The 18472-nt window shown below is 41.4% G+C and overlaps 1 protein-coding gene across 4 annotated transcripts in view; it reads left to right on the top strand.

The window, feature by feature from the left end:
* The window catches only part of ATS2 (Phospholipid/glycerol acyltransferase family protein), a 28697-nt gene extending 16001 nt beyond the window's left edge, over window positions 1–12696 (top strand). For 2 of the 4 annotated variants that reach the window (XM_008810060.5, XM_089929673.1), the window contains exon 6: window positions 12352–12696. The gene's annotated coding sequence lies outside the window, so the exon portion shown is untranslated. Of the gene's footprint in view, window positions 1–8953; window positions 12268–12351 lie in introns of all 4 variants that reach the window. The other 2 variants (XM_008810063.5, XM_039123501.3) reach the window with 2 other exon arrangements.
* Window positions 12697–18472: the final 5776 nt, after the last annotated feature.

Raw genomic sequence — 18472 nt, 5'->3', positions numbered from 1 at the left:
AAATATAAAATCACGTCATGCTATCTGGACCAACATTAACAAGTAATACGAATATGACAATTTGTATTGGCTATGTCCAGGGTAGCAATTGGTATTGATATTTAAACCGTTTGAGCCCTAGCAACTACAGTTTGTTTGACAAGGATTAAACTGGTGTTCTTATTATCTTGCATCCCATGATGGATACCATATCATACTGCGTAGGCCCCATATTATTGCATATCAGCCTATATCATTGCATATGCCTTTGATGCATATGAATCCCGCATACCAACATGGATTTCTCATCTCTGCCCAAATTCCCTATAGTAAACCCATGCCTAACATCTTTAAGAGTATCCTTATATTAAAACAGTTGGGAGCTCTTTTCTGTTCTTTTGTGGCTTTTCTTTTTTAAGATTTGAAGGATACAGATCAAACATGGTAGCAATGCAAAATTGTCACTCCAAATTGAATCAAAAGATAAATGTTAAGATTGCCTATCACATACAATCTTGTTAAAATAGTGCTAAAATATAAGCTTCCTATAGTACGAAGAATTATGTACAACATCTATTTGTATGCTACTTAATACTATATATTGCCGTCTCAGACACCCATTAGCATCATACTAGACTGCATTATGGTTCCAACTTAATATACATTAGTTATGAATTATGCTTATTCATGGAAAAAAACATGTGCATAAACTAGTACTGGTCCCTGACATTTATTTATTTTTATTCTTACCAGCAATCAGGCACATGCAATGCACGCTCGACGGGGAAGCTTATGGATATAAACTTTTAAATTACATTAAATAGAAAAATTATCATATTAAATGGATTGTTATGAGAGAGACTTAAAAGAGAGATATTACCATATGAGGATGGAAGATTTTCAATTGAACAACTCTAACATTCAAAAATTCTTTTTTTATAGGATTTACAATCAAAAATTCAAACTTTGAATTTTAATTGATCATGAATTATTTAATTGATTTTTGATTTGAGATGAATGAATCAAGTGATCAAGATAGGAAGAAAAGGTGGGGAAAGAGAACTCGTGTATTTGTTGATTGGTTAGATTTCTATCTTTGCTAATCTTCAGCTGGAGATATATTAGTAATTTCCAGAACAAGTATAAGATTATTTTAGGAAGAAAAATTCTTAGGAAGATTATTTTAAGGAATATTCTAAAACTCAAGACTTTCATTTTCAATATATCAAGACTAGATAAAATAAGAAATAAAAATAAACTTTGAATGCATATTTTCAAACATTTATTTTACTAAATAATTCTAACTCCTCCCTAATGTGTTCGTGCATAAGGCATGTCTGACCATCTGCATTTCCCTATCCTGCATGTTCCCTTGCCCCGCCTCTCCTTATCCCATGTTTTGTTCACTTGTTTCCCCTTTCTTCATGTGCTTGTTAACCACAAGGTCAAATCTCTGAGGCCTACCATTTGTTATTTATTATACAAACTTTATTTTTCTTTAAAAATAAAATAATACATGCATTTCATGTGCCACATCATAGTACTAGATGTTGAAAACTCAATTGCCAATTGAGTGGCTGGTGAAGTCATTTTAAAAAGTGGGCAAGCCAAAATCTATCTGTTGATGCTTGGAGGGAGATGGCAATAAAAGAAACTCAACTTAATTTCTTTGAGTTCTAGGATGACTTATTTTAATCATGGTAAACCTTTATTTTCTATTTTTTTTCAAATTCTAGAAAATCTATATATAATTTTAAGCAAGATCTGTTGTGCTAGAACTGGAGCCCGGTGGCACGGATCGGTATGCCCCAGTACCGTTCTGTGCCGGGCCTGTATTGAAGAGTAGAAGAGGTGGGGGAGAGGGAGAACAAGAGAGAAAAAGAGAGAGAGAAGGGGGAGAGGAGGGTGGTGGAGGCCGGCAGAGGTCCGGTGGAGGCCGACGAGCTGCGCAGAGGTGGCGGAGGAGGGGCTCCGCCTCCAGGTCCCATATCTCTTCCTCCCTCTCCCTCTCCCTCCCTCCCCCGCTTGCTCTCTCTCTTTTCCTCTCTTTCCTTCTCCCTCCTCTTCAGCGATGGTTTTTTGTTTTCATTACCGAAACTGTTGCAGTCTGTCACCGGTATAGCTCGGTACTCTCCAAACCGGGTTCCCTCCATCCGGTCTCCCCTTCATGCCGCGCAGAAGGCCATCCTCATAACGGGCGGCCACAGACCCCAGGTCCTCCGCATCTCGACTGGTGGACACCGCCCCCGCACCTCCCCGGGGTTGAGCTGCGATGTCGCCCGCCACAATAGACCCTGGTATGCCGGTCTTCCCCCGACCATGCCGATGCCGCAATCAAGTTCGCCCCCTCCATCCGCCTGTTATACTGGCGATGCCGATGCCGATGCCAATGTTCGAGTGCATGATGAGGGCCCTTGTTCCTCTGCCTGAAGCTTTGCCACCATCTTCGCCAGAGGAGAGAGTGGCATGGAGTCCTCAAACTTTGCCGTCTCCGCACCCAGCAAGGTCTTCAGTGGGTTGCCCTGCTTCGGCCTTGGGAAGAGAGCCCTAGGCTCAACACGGGCCTCCAAAGGACTAGACCGACCCCAGGCACCACCGACCGGCCCGCCGGCTACATGGACTCTAGGTGGGCACCTGACCCGTGTAAGAGGCCTAGGTCCGTGGTGATTCTTTGTTTGGAGCGGGATCGCGTGGGCTGGCACAATCAGGCCCAGCTGGCCCGCCAATAGCCCCCAGCCTGCCTCACTGTATTGATTCACCCCTGACTCAGAACCGGGCACACGGTGACTCACCTCAACCGATGTCCTTGAGTCGCCCCTCGAGGTAGCCTTCGCTAGCAATTTTCTCTGTGCAATCTTGGTCGGCTTGTGCCAGTTGCCCAGATCTAGCGACGACTCGGTCGAGCTCACCCGGATCCTCGGGGAACTGGGTCCCGAGTGGCCGAAGGCAGGACCCCAGGTTGACTTAGCCTCGAGAGCAATTGTCTTCCTCAACCTCAATTTAGCGCCTCCGTGCCTCGCCTGACGGATCCGACTGCTTGCTAGCCACGGCCCGAAGGTAGGCCGGCCTCCCTAGCTAGTAACTCCTCCCCCGACATCCAAGGGGGCCTCTATACAGGATATTACCTAAGCTGGTTGTTACTTCAACAACTTTTCTCTCTATCTCTTCCTTCTGTTGCACACGTTGCCTACTGTACATTGTTACGTCAGTTGTAACAGTCGAGCTTATCCTACAGCTCATATGTTTATCTTTTCCTCTATTTATTTCCTTTCTGTAAACACTCCTTGGTGAGAATAATAGCATCATCTTCTTCATATTCTATATGGTATCAGAGCTTCCGTAGTTCCCACAAACAACACGATCCTCTGACATTCTCCCATGGCAGATTCTAGCTCCTCTAGTGACCCGGTTTTGCATACTCCACCTTCAGCCAATTCTATCATGCCTTTAGTCGCTGTGAATGCATCCTCATAACTTCCTCTTAAGCTCACACCGACGAATTTTCCATCTTGGAAAGCTTAGTTCGTCTCTCTTCTCATTGGCTATGACCTCATAGGGTATGTTGCTAACAATCCTCAACCTCCCTTCTCCAAGCAATCTAAATCTCAAATCGTCTGTCAATGGTGTGATAAGATTGGTCACTCTGCTCGCACCTGTCGTCAGCTGCTTAAGGCCAAAGGAGGAGATCTTAATGCAAACTATACTACTGCTTCCCCGTCTTCTGATCAGAAGAAATGGCTTCTTGATTCCGTTGCCTCTCACAATGTTACTTCTGATTTAGCAAATATGTCGATCCATTCTGAGTATACTGGCCCTGATGAAGTTGTTATTGGTGATGGTACAAGTTTGCCTATCACTCATGTTGGTCATGTTATTCTTCCTACTTCTTCCAATCTTAAGCTCTATGACACATTGTGTGTCCCTGCCATCCACAAAAATCTTATTTCAGTTCATGAATTCTCCAAATCTAATTGTGTGTCTGTTGAATTCTTTCCGTGGCATTACTTGGTAAAGGATCTACGAATGGGAGTCCCTCTTCTGCGCGGGAACTATGAAGCTGGAGTCTATCCCCTGCGGACCTTTTCTGGGAACTCCTCTTCTGGGGTTCTAGCGTGTGTTGGAAAGAAAACATCCCTTACTGGTTGGCATCGGCGTCTCTGTCACTCCAGCTCCAAGATTGTTTCCAAGCTTCTTCAGCTTCACTCCCTGCCGGTTTCGCAATCTTCTGCAGTTTCTTCTAGTTGCACTTCCCGTCGCTGCAATAAAGCTCATCAGCTTCCTTTCCGTTCTTCATCTATTGTTACTACTCAACCTCTTGAGTTCCTTTATTCTGATGTCTGGGGTCCTACGGCTCATGTGTCTATTGAAGGCTATCATTATTATGTTCTTTTTGTTGATCATTATACAAAATATTGTTGGCTGTTTCCCATGGTTCGCAAATCTGTAGTTGAGCAGATATTCATTCAACTTCGTACTATGCTAGAGAAACAATTTGATAAACCGGTTAAAAATCTTTATTCTGATAACGGTGGGGAGTATTTGAAGCTCAAACCCTTTTTAGCCAAAACTGTTATTGGCTGGTACACCACGACTCCTCATACCCCGCAGCAAATGGCACCTGTGAGCGTCATCGCCGGCATATTGTTGAAACGGGACTTACTTTGCTTCATCAAGCTTCCATGCCCTTGAAGTTTTGGTGTCATACTTTTCAAGCTGCAGTATTTCTCATCAATCGTATGCCAACGTCTGTTCTTCAATTTCGGAGTCCATTTCTGGCCTTATTTGGTTGCCATCCGACTTATCGGTTTCTCAGAACATTTGGATGTTTGTGTTTTTTGTGGCTCCTGCCCTATAACTCTAATAAGCTTCAAGCGAAGTCCAAGCCATGTGTCTTCCTTGGCTACTCTTCCAATCAAAGTGCTTACAAGGGCTTGGAGTTGTCCACACAAAAAATCTTTCTGTCTCGGCATGTTATCTTTGATGAAGAAACCATGCCTTTTGTGGCTTTCGGATCGTCGGGGTCTTCCTCTTCAGATTCTGTCTTCCTCCTCCCCGCCAGCACTCTTGGACATATCTCTTCCGACCATTCCTCCGGTGGTGACGACTGCACCCTCCTCTTCTTTGGAAGCTTCTTCTGATCCTCCTGCAACTTCTATCATCTCGGCATTGCAATCTAGCTCACTTTGTTCTTCTTCCCCACCAACGGCTGAACCGTCGCCCATTCTGGGTCATCCTGCTTCTTCTTCTGGTGGCCAGTCTTGATCTCCTATTCCTCCTTCTCGAAGAACAATTGTCACAAGGTCAATGAACAATATCTTCAAACCTAAGCAACTCCATTCCATTACAAAGCATCCTTTGCCTTCTATGGTTGAGCCTACCTGTGTCACTACAACTTTGAAAGATTCTCGATGGTGTGCTGCAATGTCTGCTGAATCTACTGCCCTTCTTCGTCATGGCACTTGGAAGTTGGTTCCTCCTCCATCACAAAATCTTTTTGGTTGTAAGCGGGTTTTTCGCATCAAGTGCCTGCCTACTGGGGAGATCGACAAGTTTAAAGCTCGTTTGGTTGCCAAAGGCTTTCATCAGCATCTGGGCATTGATTATATAGAAACTTTCAGTCCAGTTGTCAAACCTGTCATAGTTCGCTTAATTCTTTCACTGGCTACTCAACGTGGTTGGCCGTTAGGGCAATTGGATGTTAACAATGCGTTTCTGCATGGTAATCTCACAGATGAAGTCTACATGGCACAACCGGCTGGGTTTGTGGACACCAATTTTCCCCTCCATGTTTGTCCTCTGAAGAAAGCCATTTACGGCCTCAAACAAGCACCGTGTCCTTGGTATCAGGCCTTGCATACTTTTATTCTTGGGCTCGGCTTCATTAATTCCCGCTTTGATTCGTCTCTCTTCATCTTCAACAAAAATGGCATTCAGTGTTATCTTCTGGTCTACGTTGATGATCTGATTCTTACCGGCAATCAATTTCTGTTCATCTCTCATGGCATTTCCAGTCTTGGCCGGAGGTTTTCCTTGAAAGATCTTGGCTCCTTACACTATTTCCTTGGTGTTGAGGTTCTGCCAACACGTCAAGGTTTGTTTCTCACCCAGTATAAATTATCAGGGATATCTTACAGCGTGCTCATACGGATGGTTCCAAATCTGTTCACACGCCTATGGCCACCAAGCATGCTCTCTGTCTCAATGATGGTTCTCCTCCAGCTGATGGAGTTTCATATCGTTGCATTATTGGTGCTTTACAGTATCTCTCTTTAACTCGACCAGACATCAGTTTTTCGGTCGCCAGGCTTGCTCAATACATGCATCAACCCTCTGAGACTCATTGGACAGCGTTGAAACGGCTCCTTCGCTATTTAAAGCAAACTATTTTTCATGGCGTTCTTTTACGTCGCTCGTCATCTTCGCTGCCACTTCGTCTTCATGGTTTTTTGATGCAGATTGGGCCGAGGATCCCACTGATCACACCTCCACTTTGGCTTACCTTATCTTTCTTGGTTCTTCACCTATCTCCTGGTCTACTCGCAAGCAACGAGCGGTTGCACGCTCCTCCACTGAAGCTGAATATCGAGCTTTAGCCTCGACAACTTCTGAATTAACCTGGATTGTCTCCTTACTTCGGGAGCTTGGTGTTTCTCTTTTGCAGCCCCCGCTTCTTTAGTGTGACAACATTGGTGCAACTCAGTTGAGTTTTCATCCAGTGCTCCACTCGAAAATGAAGCATATTGCCATTGATCTTCATTTCGTTCGGGATTTTGTTACCAAGGGCTTACTGCATGTTTCTTACGTTAGTACCCAGGATCAACTTGCTGATCTTCTCACCAAGCCACTTGCTCGTCAACGTTTTCAACTTCTTTGTTCCAAGACGAGTGTTGCCGGGGGCGTATACAGGATATTACCTAAGCCGGTTGTTACTTCAACAACCTTTCTCTCTATCTCTTCCTTCTGTTGCACTCGTTGCCTATTGTACATTGTTACGTCCATGGTCTGCGGTACGGATCGGTACGGGTCGATACGTACCGGTACCGGACGGAACCGGTACGGTACAACTATATTTTTCGGTTTCAACTATTCGCAACTCGTATCGGTCGGTACGGTACGGACTCTTACCGAACCGGTATCGATCCGTACCGACTGGCTCGTACCGACCTCAAATTTTTTTTAGCTTTTGGCCCGAACCAGCCGAACCGGTACAGTACCGGTTCGATTCGGTATGGTACCGGTACTGGTGCCCACCGGTATGTCGGTATGGTCGGTACAACGGACCTAACTTACATCAATTGTAACAGTCGAGCTTATCCTACAACTCATATGTTTATCTTCTCCTCTATTTATTCCCTCTCTGTAAACACTCCTTGGTGAGAATAATAGCATCATCTTCTTCATATTCTATAGCCTCCACCTCCATGGAGTCCGGTACAATTCTCGCCCCTTTGCCCTCCACACCAACCGGTTTTGGAGGAGAGAACTCACAAGACCCCTTGACATGGCTGAGCCGACCGCATCCATAATAGAACCCAGGCAGGTTTTCGTAAACGAAAGCCTGTCAGAACTTTTCCATCTCCCCTTTGACAAAGGTCCCTAGCCGAAGAGGTTTTAGGGCATCCACCTCTATTTTGACTCTTGCAAACCCTAGCCGCCGGAGTTGGTCAGTCACCCCATCCACGACCAGCAGACGCCCAACTGCCTCAGTGATGTCCAGGATCGACTCCCAATACTTGAGCGGGAGAGCAGGCAGATGGATCCAAACTACTACCGTACTCACCACATCGGCACCGGGGACGAAATCAGATCTCCACCGTTCCATGGATAGAAGCTGTCCAGCGACTAGCCATGGACCATTCGACAGCGCCGCCTCCCTATCCTTTTCCCTTTTGGACCGGAACGCCATGTGCCCCGCCACCAATGGGAAGCCCTCGACATCGTAGTCGAGTTTCCCCCTAAATTGCATCTCCTTCGCCACTCGCTTCGTCGGTATTGGTCGGCCCAAGCTTCGGGCAAGCACCATCGTCGCAGCCCAGGCGCGCCGGACCCTGTTAACCCTCTCCGGCGGTAGCTCGATGACTTCTGTGTAGAGGTTCTGGAGATGCCCGAGCTCCACCTTAGAGATAGTGTGGGTCGTCCACTGCGGCCTGCGCGGAGGAGCTTGGGCCACTGCCGACCACGACGGCTTCTCCACTCCCTCCGGACTCCGTCTGGAACCCTTGTCCGCCGCCCCTTCGGACCACCGCCCCCCTTCGGCTCTGCTTCCCATCTTCGCTCCCCCTCTTTAATGACATGTGCCATGCATTTGATGGCACGTTCCAATATAAACCATGGTTTCCAATATAATTTACTCGTCCAAATTTGGCAACACCATCATGTATATATTCATATAGAACTAATTTTACAACTTACTAGAAGTTGTAGAAATAACTTAGCCGGCTAGAGGAGCAATCGGATAGGTCCCTTCTACAAGATATAAGGTGCAGCCACTATTACAGTCCCAGTTAACAAAATAAGGCAATATTTAGAGCCAATAAATAACTGAACAGCATGCACATAAGTCCAAACCATAGTTTTCCCTCTAACAATAACTATACCACCCTTTCTTTCTAGTCTATATCATAGAATCTATATAACTGACAGCCTCAAAGATCTTTTAAGCCTAGAGCTGAAACCAGTAGAAAATAACCACCTATTGGCAGTTTTTGGTAAAACAAAAATTATATTAGGGTGACCTAGGCTGAAATCAAGATTCAGGTATATCTTTTCACTGAAATTGCATGAAATTAGTCTTGCTGGAATTGTTGCAATGAGCGGATGCTATTTTAGATATATTTATCATCAAAAAGCTCACTGGAGATTAACTGATGAGATGAAACCAAATTATAATATACATGTATGCTAACCTAGTAAGAGTTTACACAATTAGTTCAATGGGATAGAATTTAATTTGTATTTAATATTCAATTTGCAGATAGTTCGGGCACTGTAGTCGTCTACTACTCCAAGATGTTGAACCCTAATTTCTTGTCTTAAGAGGATTGAAGAGAGGGGAGAGTGCAGTGAGTATTGTAATATAGGTGCACCTTAAAAGTTTGTGATGTGAAATGTATAGCTATATTCCCTTGAAAACTTGTTTTCTTTGGTTATTTCTTGAAAAGTTTAATTGAAACTAAAAGTTTTGTAGATTACACTATAATATTTTTATGGTGTGGATCAAATGTGCAAAACAATTCAGAATTTATTGAATTATATTTTTGAAATTTCAATATAAAGATTGGTTTGGTATCATCTTAAATGGAACCTGGACACTCTTTTAGTTTGACTATGATCTGGATCTTGCCAATGAGAGTTACATTGGCAATATGGCATCATGAAACTAGTTTCATTTTGGACCTGCACCACAATGTTGAATATGTTTCTGGATCTACAACAGAGTTAAATGTTGTTTTGGACCTACACTACAAGAGTTGAAGATGGTTCTAGATCTACACCATAGAGGTCAAATATTGTTCTGGACCAAGGTTCGCCGTACCGATTCCGGACCCCGTACCGGTGCCACACTAGCATAGTATCAGTACGGTACGCAGTACGCCATCGGTACCGGTACGGTACAGCATACCATGTTCTGGACCTACACCATAGGGATTAAATGTAGTTCTAGACCTACACAGCAGGGTTTAAATGTGGTTCTAGGCCCTATCATAGGGATAAGTGTAGCCATAGTCAGAAATAATAAGGTAGAGAATAAATGACTTGTATAATTGGATTCTGGAGACTTTTTGATTATGCTCAGTAATGGCCAATAACTAAATATTATCAGTTATTCTATTTCTTTTAAAAATTATTGCTGGTGAAAAATATAAAGTTACTAACTGTTTATACAAGTTTTAGTTGCATAATATCATGTCAAATTTACTTCCAATGTATTTGATGGATTTTTATTGTTTACTAACTTCATTTATTTATTTATCCTATCAATGCTGGATCCAATTGGTAGTGATAGCAATAACTTACTAGGTTTATTAGCTAACATTTAATGTTTCTTTTGTTTTCTTTCAAATCCTGAGGAGTAGATTCCTAGATTTTGGGTATAGGGAGGGAACATGAATGATCTAGGATTGGAATTACTTTCTACTAGTTAGCCTCTAATTGTTTTGAAACTTATGTTGTGTTGTTGGTATCTTTAAGATATGGATGTTTGATGAATTACTTATGATGGACAATTCTTAGTTGTGGTGCTCTATTAAAATGATTTTTAGGAGTTTTGGTTTAAACTTCTTTTATGGTATTTGTGCTTTAAGTATACTGCTACCTATTATGTTGAGGTCTAGATGCTTTGAAGTATAGTCTGTTGGAATTTGAGATTATAGGTTGCCTTGCATGTCCTGTGGGATTTAATCTTACGGAATGTGCGAACAATTGTCACGTGCTAGGCTCGTGATGTTGGGTTGCAGGTGTGTGAATGATACCATGTGGAGAGTACTCTTGAAGAAATCTTTTTTTTTTTTTTGGCAAGAGTATGAAAACTAGAGAGACATGAGCAGTCTCCAGAAGATGGATCCTGGAGAACTCATAGTGGCATTGAATGGGAGTCGAGTAAAGATATATTTGGAGTATTTTTTGAACACATCTAATACATATTTGAAAAATACATTTCTATTAATCTTAAAAAAGTTTTTCTTTTCTTCTAAAAAGCAGAAATGCTTCAAATTGTATCTAGTATCCACATTTGGATCCCAGTTTTTAAATTAAAAAGACTTAATTGTTTCATGGATATGCCTAGGATACTTTTCAAATACCTTAGCGATGGGAATGGGTTGGCTTTATGTCCTTATTTTTTATTTTTATTGATGAATGTTGATTTTTCAGTAACAAATAGTTAATTATAGATTTTGTGATGTTATGGAGTGTGGATTGCGGTCTATGGATTTGATAATGACCAACTAAATGATAGAGTTTGTGGATTTATATATTATTGTGTGAAATACGGAGTGTGTATGGAGTGTGTTTTGATGATGGTAATGATTTATAGATGCTTTTCTTCATGTATGTAAAGAATATTTATTTTTTTGTTTCCATGTTCCAGCCATCTCAAATCCCTGCATTTTTCAAGGTTTATTCATATTGGTGTATCCATATCATTTCCCATCCGCATATCATATCCTTGTAATATTTTAATACTTGATAGAGGTTGTATAGGTGCTAGATTTGGACAAAGTATATGGGCTGGGTTCAATAACAACAATATTAATAAACTCATTGAATGATTAAATTGATTAGAGGTTTTTCTTTTCTTGTTCAAGAGCATTCTAGTCAAGATTTGTTGTACCAGTAGGTATTGGACTATATTGGGCATACCATACCACACCGATACTGAAATGGTGTTGTACCATACCGTACCGACACTCGGTACGTCGAACCTTACCGTACCATATGATATACCGATATTATAATAAGATGATACTTGTACGGGATCTGATATCGAGACAATGAACTTTAATTCCAGTGTTGATGACCATTGATATTTGAAAAATGGCGTGGTGGATGGATTATTTCCAAACTTGTTATCTGGATGTTATTGGACGGATAGATTATGGATATGGATGATGCCTACACCACACGGATATCTTTTCCTTATTTTGTATCTTAAACTATTAGTATGCTATATATCTTTTAAACTATTTGGTGTGAATAAGGGCTTCATTCTTGATGAACAGATTAGGGATGTTTGCATGGTTATCGAATTACTTCATGTTAAAAGTATTATAATTTTTTATAAATTTAAAAAATCTATGTTTTCCTTATATACTTGTTTGTTGTTCACCTCTATATCTGTGTCCTAATTTTTCAACATCAACCATAACTCTATTATTTTTAGTGCTTAAATGGTATTATTAATGTGCGTATGAGAGAGAGAGAGAGAGAGAGAGAGAGAGACTCAACAGGAGTATAAATGCCTTAGAAGAGACTATAAGTTATAACCACCAGCAGGCCCACAGCCTCAGTTAAGACCTTGCATTATATACAGTAAAGATGGAAAAAATAAATTACAATGTCTTTTAGCTTGCAAATTGTTTATTTCATTCTCAGAATATATATATGGCTTTATTTTAAAAGATCTGTATGATTAGTCTAGAAAACAAGAACCATAAACATAATTACAAATTTATCTGAATAAGCTCCCCCTTCAAACGGGTACACTCTGCATGTATGGGAAATAGTCATGAAAAGGACATTGAACTTGTTATTCAAATATTCTGCATTCTTGAATATCTATTTTTTCTGGTATTCACTGCTTCACGTTATGTTGTCAGTTTTTTCTTTGTTATTGACCTGTTTTTTATTAACAATTAACCTTCCGATTTACAGAAAGGAAAACCAACTGCAAAATTTAAGCAACAGGTAGTAACAAGACCTGGAAGTTGGTGACTGGGATATACGGGCAGGAAGAGGGTAACAATTTTCTGTGAGATTGACTAAAGAATGCAAACTTCTCGTGTATTTCATGAGCTTCTGATTGATGTCCTCCTAATTGTTCTGTCTTGGGACTTCCCCTGGACATATACAGATTTTAAAGCCTTACTGGTCTATTTATAGAGTAATTAGTCTCGCATCCTTGGTCGCTGTTCACCATTTTTCCCTCGCAAACTTGGAAACTTAAATCTCCTAATTGGCATGTAAACAATCTCTGTTGAAATAAATTTCTTTTCAGAATTCCACTTTCACCATCAACAATTTGGGCAAGTTTTACAAAGGATTTACTAACAGACGAATACTAGATGGACGGTGTGTGTAGGTCAAACAGGGCACACTAGGCCTGGTGTTTGTGTCCCAGGATAAGTGCAAATCTTGTGCATGTAATTAGATCGATTTCATTTCTTTCTCCCTCTCCAAGGCGTTGCGCACAGCTTTTGCATTTAGTTTTGGACATGTTGGCATGGGGTTGTTTCCTGCTTCATTTACAGCAGGTTGTGCATGCATGAAACGACGGATTACAAGAACAGGAAAAAGAGCGGGCAAGCCACCGTTCAAGCAGATAGTAGCCTCCTCTCCCAGGAACCCGGCCTGTTTTGGGTACGTTTTAGAAGTAGATGCAGACTTCTTAATCATCGAAGCAAATTTTGATGATGTTTTGTTATTTGATGGCTCATTGAATGTGAATCTGTGGATATGATCACATCGGGGTACATCTTAGATGGTTGAAAGCCCTGGTGAATTCATGGATCGGCGAATGTCACAGCTTCCTTTCGATTCTAGTCAGGTTTGGGCCATTTGACAAAGGCTGTGTTTTGGATGGCGTGCGGGAAGATTGAGATGATGGCGGCCAGTGAGGAGTGAGGTGGTGATGGAGAAACAGGAGGGAGGGGATCGAAAGTTTTGGAGTGCATTATCCCCCCTTCTTTTTGTCGGATACTAGATTCTAATACAAAGGTGGTCTGTAATCCTCAAAATTTAGGGATCATAAATTCCTCAGCTAATAGAGAGATCTCCTTCTCTCAAATGATGCTCATAGTCCGGTTTGGTTTGGACTGTATCTTTCGAGGCAAAAAAAAAAAAAAAAAAAAAAAAAAAACGTGATTGATCTTCTTTTGCAAAACAGAATGATTGATTTTTTTTTTTTTTTGCGACGTGAACGTTTGGATTGTGCCTTGCATAACATTTTATACATTTGAAAGCGCTTCGGCCTCTTTCTTCTGCTTGTGCAGCTCTGGAAGCAACTATTACAAGATCCAACTATCAACATCATGAAAGATACAACCTGAACCCACTCATCATCTTCTTTTCCCTCGTTGGATGCATCGTCAGCGGACCACTTATACTGAATGCAAACAGTGAACTCACATCTTGATGTGCCTTTGCCAACATGACTTGAATTTTACCATGCCTGCCAACGTATTCACGCACATGCAACATCCGCATGTGACCCATCAACAGAAGATGAAGAAGGCTCCCAGGCCTTAATGGGGATTTGCAGAGGATCTCTTATTTTGGGAATTATCGACATTTCAGGTGCAATAATCGACGTGCATATAGTCCCATACCTCAAGTTTTTTTTTTTCTTAAAAAAAAAAAGAAGAAGAAATCATTCCACCAATTATACTTTCCTCCAGGACGTTTTATCCACCTTTCTTCAGCAATTCAATGGAATCCCATGACCAACTTTAGTGCTACCCCAAAGTCAAGTCTAAAGCATGCTACCCATTCTCCTGCGCGCGAGAAAGCCATGCAGAAGGTTGCGCCCCCCTATCCTCTCCTCCCATTCCTCATCAAACTCGTGTCTTCCATAAAACCCATAAGTTGGCTTTATGTCCCATCAAATTCACGTATGTCAGATTTCCGGTAAGAGATCCTCCTTTTCTTGCTTTGTAAGTTGGCAAGGTTCCTTGCGAGCAAGGCATTCGTATTTCCGTTGTCCACTTCATCTTTTCCGAAGGGCCCCAAACCTTCTTGATCATTCTAACCTCCCATGCCTTCCTCATGTTTTCTTGCGGGCAATGCTTCCGATACTTGTATCAAGACTATTCCCATGACCCAATATTTATGCTTGTAATGATGGTAATTAAGCGGCTTGTCTCTACAGCGAGTGGGGTTTTGGAGTCCAAATTAGAGATGAGTGGGAGGTGGAGATGCTAGGAAAGGAAATCTTGGCCTTTTCTCGCTTTCCATTTTACGATCGTTGTTGAAGCCAACGTTATTGGAGTAGTTGGGTGCTGTCAACTGGTACCTCGGCTGACTCAGCTCCACGTGGTCGCAGGTTCTCCCGGCCCCTTCCATCCAACGTCTTCAGTTTATCATGGTGCCAACATAGGCAAAAGACAAAAGCAGGCAAGTAACGACTGCTCACTTTCGGTGCGAGTTGAAACAGCTTTCGCTCCGAAAAGATGATAGATTTTAAGGAGATTTGGAGCATGCATGAATTAATGTCTGCGTAAACCTGTCCCTTCATGATCCATGTCTCTGAGCCATATATTGCGTTTTCTCCCGGCTGAAGCTAAGTTCTACTCCAGAGCAAAAATAAATTAAAGTTGATTGTTTTTATTGTGGAATGTGGTGCAATAAAGGATAAGCGTCAAGAACATGATCATGATATCATTCTAGCGAACCTAGACATATATATATGTTCCCGGCAAAATAGATTCCTATCCAACAACACCAACAACAACAATACCAACAACAACACCAACAACACTAACAACAAAAAGCCTAGCTAACGGCGATTGTTTATCCATAAGTTCATGAGCTCTAAAGGTACGTGGGCGCTGTGTCGAGGTACTTTGCACAGGAAGGGCTTCATTGTTTCATTTTAGATCTAAGTGAGCTGATTTGTCGAACTTCTATTGCATGCAATATGTAAATTTGGACTACGTGGGGTTCATGCAACCAACTTATTCAAGAGAGGAAGTTTACGGTATGGAAAATGTTTGGAAAGCATTCGTCAATTAAAACTAAAAGGTTTATAACGCCCACAACTGATGACTTGCCGACTTCACAATCAACCAATCCGCCGTGCTTGGCAGCAAAACAACAAGATGTTGGCGTACAATCATTGTCAGAAGGCTTATTCAATGAAGAAAGAAATGAAACGTGATTAACTTCGTGAGTTATGACCACAAATTACATCTTGATCATGCTCTGCCACCACAGGACTATTGCATTTAAAGGAATAAGAAATCCATTGTTCAGCCACCAAATTTCCATCTGATTTATGCCTTTTTTATTTCGAGAAGAATAGATAAGAATCTCCATATTTATGTAGATGATCCTTTACATCTAAAAAGAATAATAGAAATCCTACCTAAATAAATGTAAATTGATTGTCCCGTATCCTCTTTTTTCAACTACGTACAATGTCTCAGAAAAATAAGCAACACTAAATACAACGGAAGTTGGAAAAGCCTGCAACAAAGCTGTATGAGTTAAAGAGGACATGAAAAACAGCAATCCGCAAGGGTTGGTTAACTCTGTATCTACTAAGTTACCGTTTCTTTGGAATGAAATAAGTCTGATTTCAGGCAATATGTGGAATTGCCTCTCTTGTGGTAGAAAATCAATTTGGTAAAAATATATCAAGCCTTCAAAGTTATTTTTGATTTTGGTCTCATGATAGGACAAAATTCAGTAAGGAGTATAATAAGAATCTGTTGTCGGGCAAAGGTTTTGATAAAAATCAAAACAACAATGTTTCCTATTTTTTAAGAAATTATTTTTCCAAAAAAGGTGCTTTTTTGTAAGAATAGAAAAGTGTGCGTCCGAGATAATGAGGACAAAGAGTTATGATTTTTTCCCCCAAAATAATATAGTGGGCTTTCTACATTTTTTATTTATTTTTGTGTAGAAAAGATTAATAGGTAATGAGCTATATAATCAAGTTGGCCTTCTTGCAAACTTCCCAACCCTGAAGGCATGATCTAAACTTAGATTATTTGATACAACTATCAGAAGACTTTACCAGCTTAGTAAGCCAAATGCATGGCAGGATCCTCGCGCGGCAGCGGCGGAGTTGCTGAAATCAAAAAAAGTCTTCTGATAGTCAATTTCAGAAGCAGCACTTAAAGTCTATGGTTCTTAGTGGTTACAGCGAGGCTCATGGGAATTCTGAATTTGCATGCATCATCACCTATCTTGCGTGTAACTCACGGGTGCTTTCACAAAGTTTCGCCTTTCTTGGACTAAAAACCTCTAAAAGGAATGGTTTTGTTAGAGACAACTTGTAAAGAAAAAGGAAGAACAACTTTGATCATCAAGCACCTCTTCAACCTTAAGGCAGTTTGAATTTGTTGTTTGGATATGACAAGCAGCTGTATCATAAAGATTGTTGCACCAATTTTATCCTCAATGATAGTGCTTAATTTATACCTTCAAGAGATAGATATATAACAGTTATTTTAGTGTTTAAGTAAAACAATAGTGTATCCATTTTCAGCAAATAAACTACGAAAGTAAAAAAATATACTGCAACTGTACCATAGAGTTGGAGGCTGATCTTTTTTACTATATTGGTTGCACCAAAAAGTATCACCATAAACCTTTAATGCAGCCTTACACCTATAACATGCTTTATACCACCAACTATAGGAGGTGTCAATCAATTTTAAAGTTACCTTGCATGTGAATTTCACCTCCTAAAAACATTTAAATAATTGGAGATTCTTGTGCAAGTAAATTATCGGATATAATCATATTTTAGAGCACACCTAATAATCATGTAGATCTAATTTCAGCAATTCTTTAATCCTTTTTTTGTTTGTGATATTTTCTTGTTGAGGACTAATAACAATTTCTTGCTTCTGCTCCATAAATCGAATAAGAGCAATTGGTGCTTTAATTCTATACATGAATTTATGGGTATATTTAGATCATAGTGGATAAATCTAACTTTTGGGTGATAAATCTAATAGTGTTTGGTGTATTGATTACAGGCTGGGGCGCCATCCAGCCTCTTTGGTCAATAGGTTAGAAAGGGTTTGGTGTTCGGTGCTCTACATTAGAGTTGGGTGTTCCGCAGTTGCATCTCCATCATAACTTGCAAATACAAAAAAGGACAACCACACCTGCCTTAATGAATCGTGAAATGCGTGTCGATTTCTACCTTCCCTCCGAAGGATGTAGTCGATTGAAACAAGAAAAAAAAATGTAGAGAAAAAAAAACGAAGGAAAGGTGCATGTGGATGAGGAATGGGATCGATATTAGCACCAAACTATGGTGATAAATCTATGGTGTGTGTTAATATAGATAAACCAAACTTTTGGGTGCTTGTTTGTATTTCTTTTCTATCACGCCCCGTCTGCATGGGGTATGTGAAGCACCCTGTGCCCATGTGGGGGCCACATGAGGGGGAATGGGGGGCTCCCTTGCCAGATATTATTCAGTTTTGGGGCCCGCACGCAGGCACACGCGCCGCTCAGACCTCTCTCCGATTTTATTTTTCATCCAAAGCGCGTCTGCAGGATTTGGAGACACCCGCCTCATATGCCCAGGCTCTGAAACGAGTCTAGCGGATGTGGAATCTTTCATTCACCCACTCTCGGCCTAGAGCCGTCCTCGGCTTTGATACCAAATATCATGCTCCCGCTTGCACGAGGCACGTGAGGCACCTAGTGCCCACATAGGGGCCACATGAGAAGGGAACACGAAGCTCCCCTGCCAGATATTGTCCGGTTCCGAGGCCCGCATGCGCGCACACGCACTGCTCAGACTCCTCTCCGATTTTGTTTTCCACCCAAAATGCGTCTGCAGGATTTGGAGACATCCGCCTCATATGCCAAGGCTTTGGAACGAGTCTAGCCGATGTGGGATCTTTCATTCATCCATCCTCGAGTTAGAGCCGTCCTCGGCTCTGATATCGATATCTGGATGAACTTCAGTCTGACACTTATCATTCTGGGGCACCACCGGGCACTCCTTTAATATCTTGTATTGATATTCTAAAAGAGTGTTACCATGACTTATGAAAGCTAATTAAGTTACACAAATGGTACAAGGCAGGCT

Source organism: Phoenix dactylifera, chromosome 3 (genome assembly GCF_051530095.1).
Source record: "Phoenix dactylifera cultivar Ajwa chromosome 3, Ajwa_hap1_PhDact_Kaust_v1.1, whole genome shotgun sequence".
Lineage (NCBI taxonomy): Eukaryota > Viridiplantae > Streptophyta > Magnoliopsida > Arecales > Arecaceae > Phoenix > Phoenix dactylifera.
This window is presented reverse-complemented; position numbering and strand designations above follow the sequence as displayed.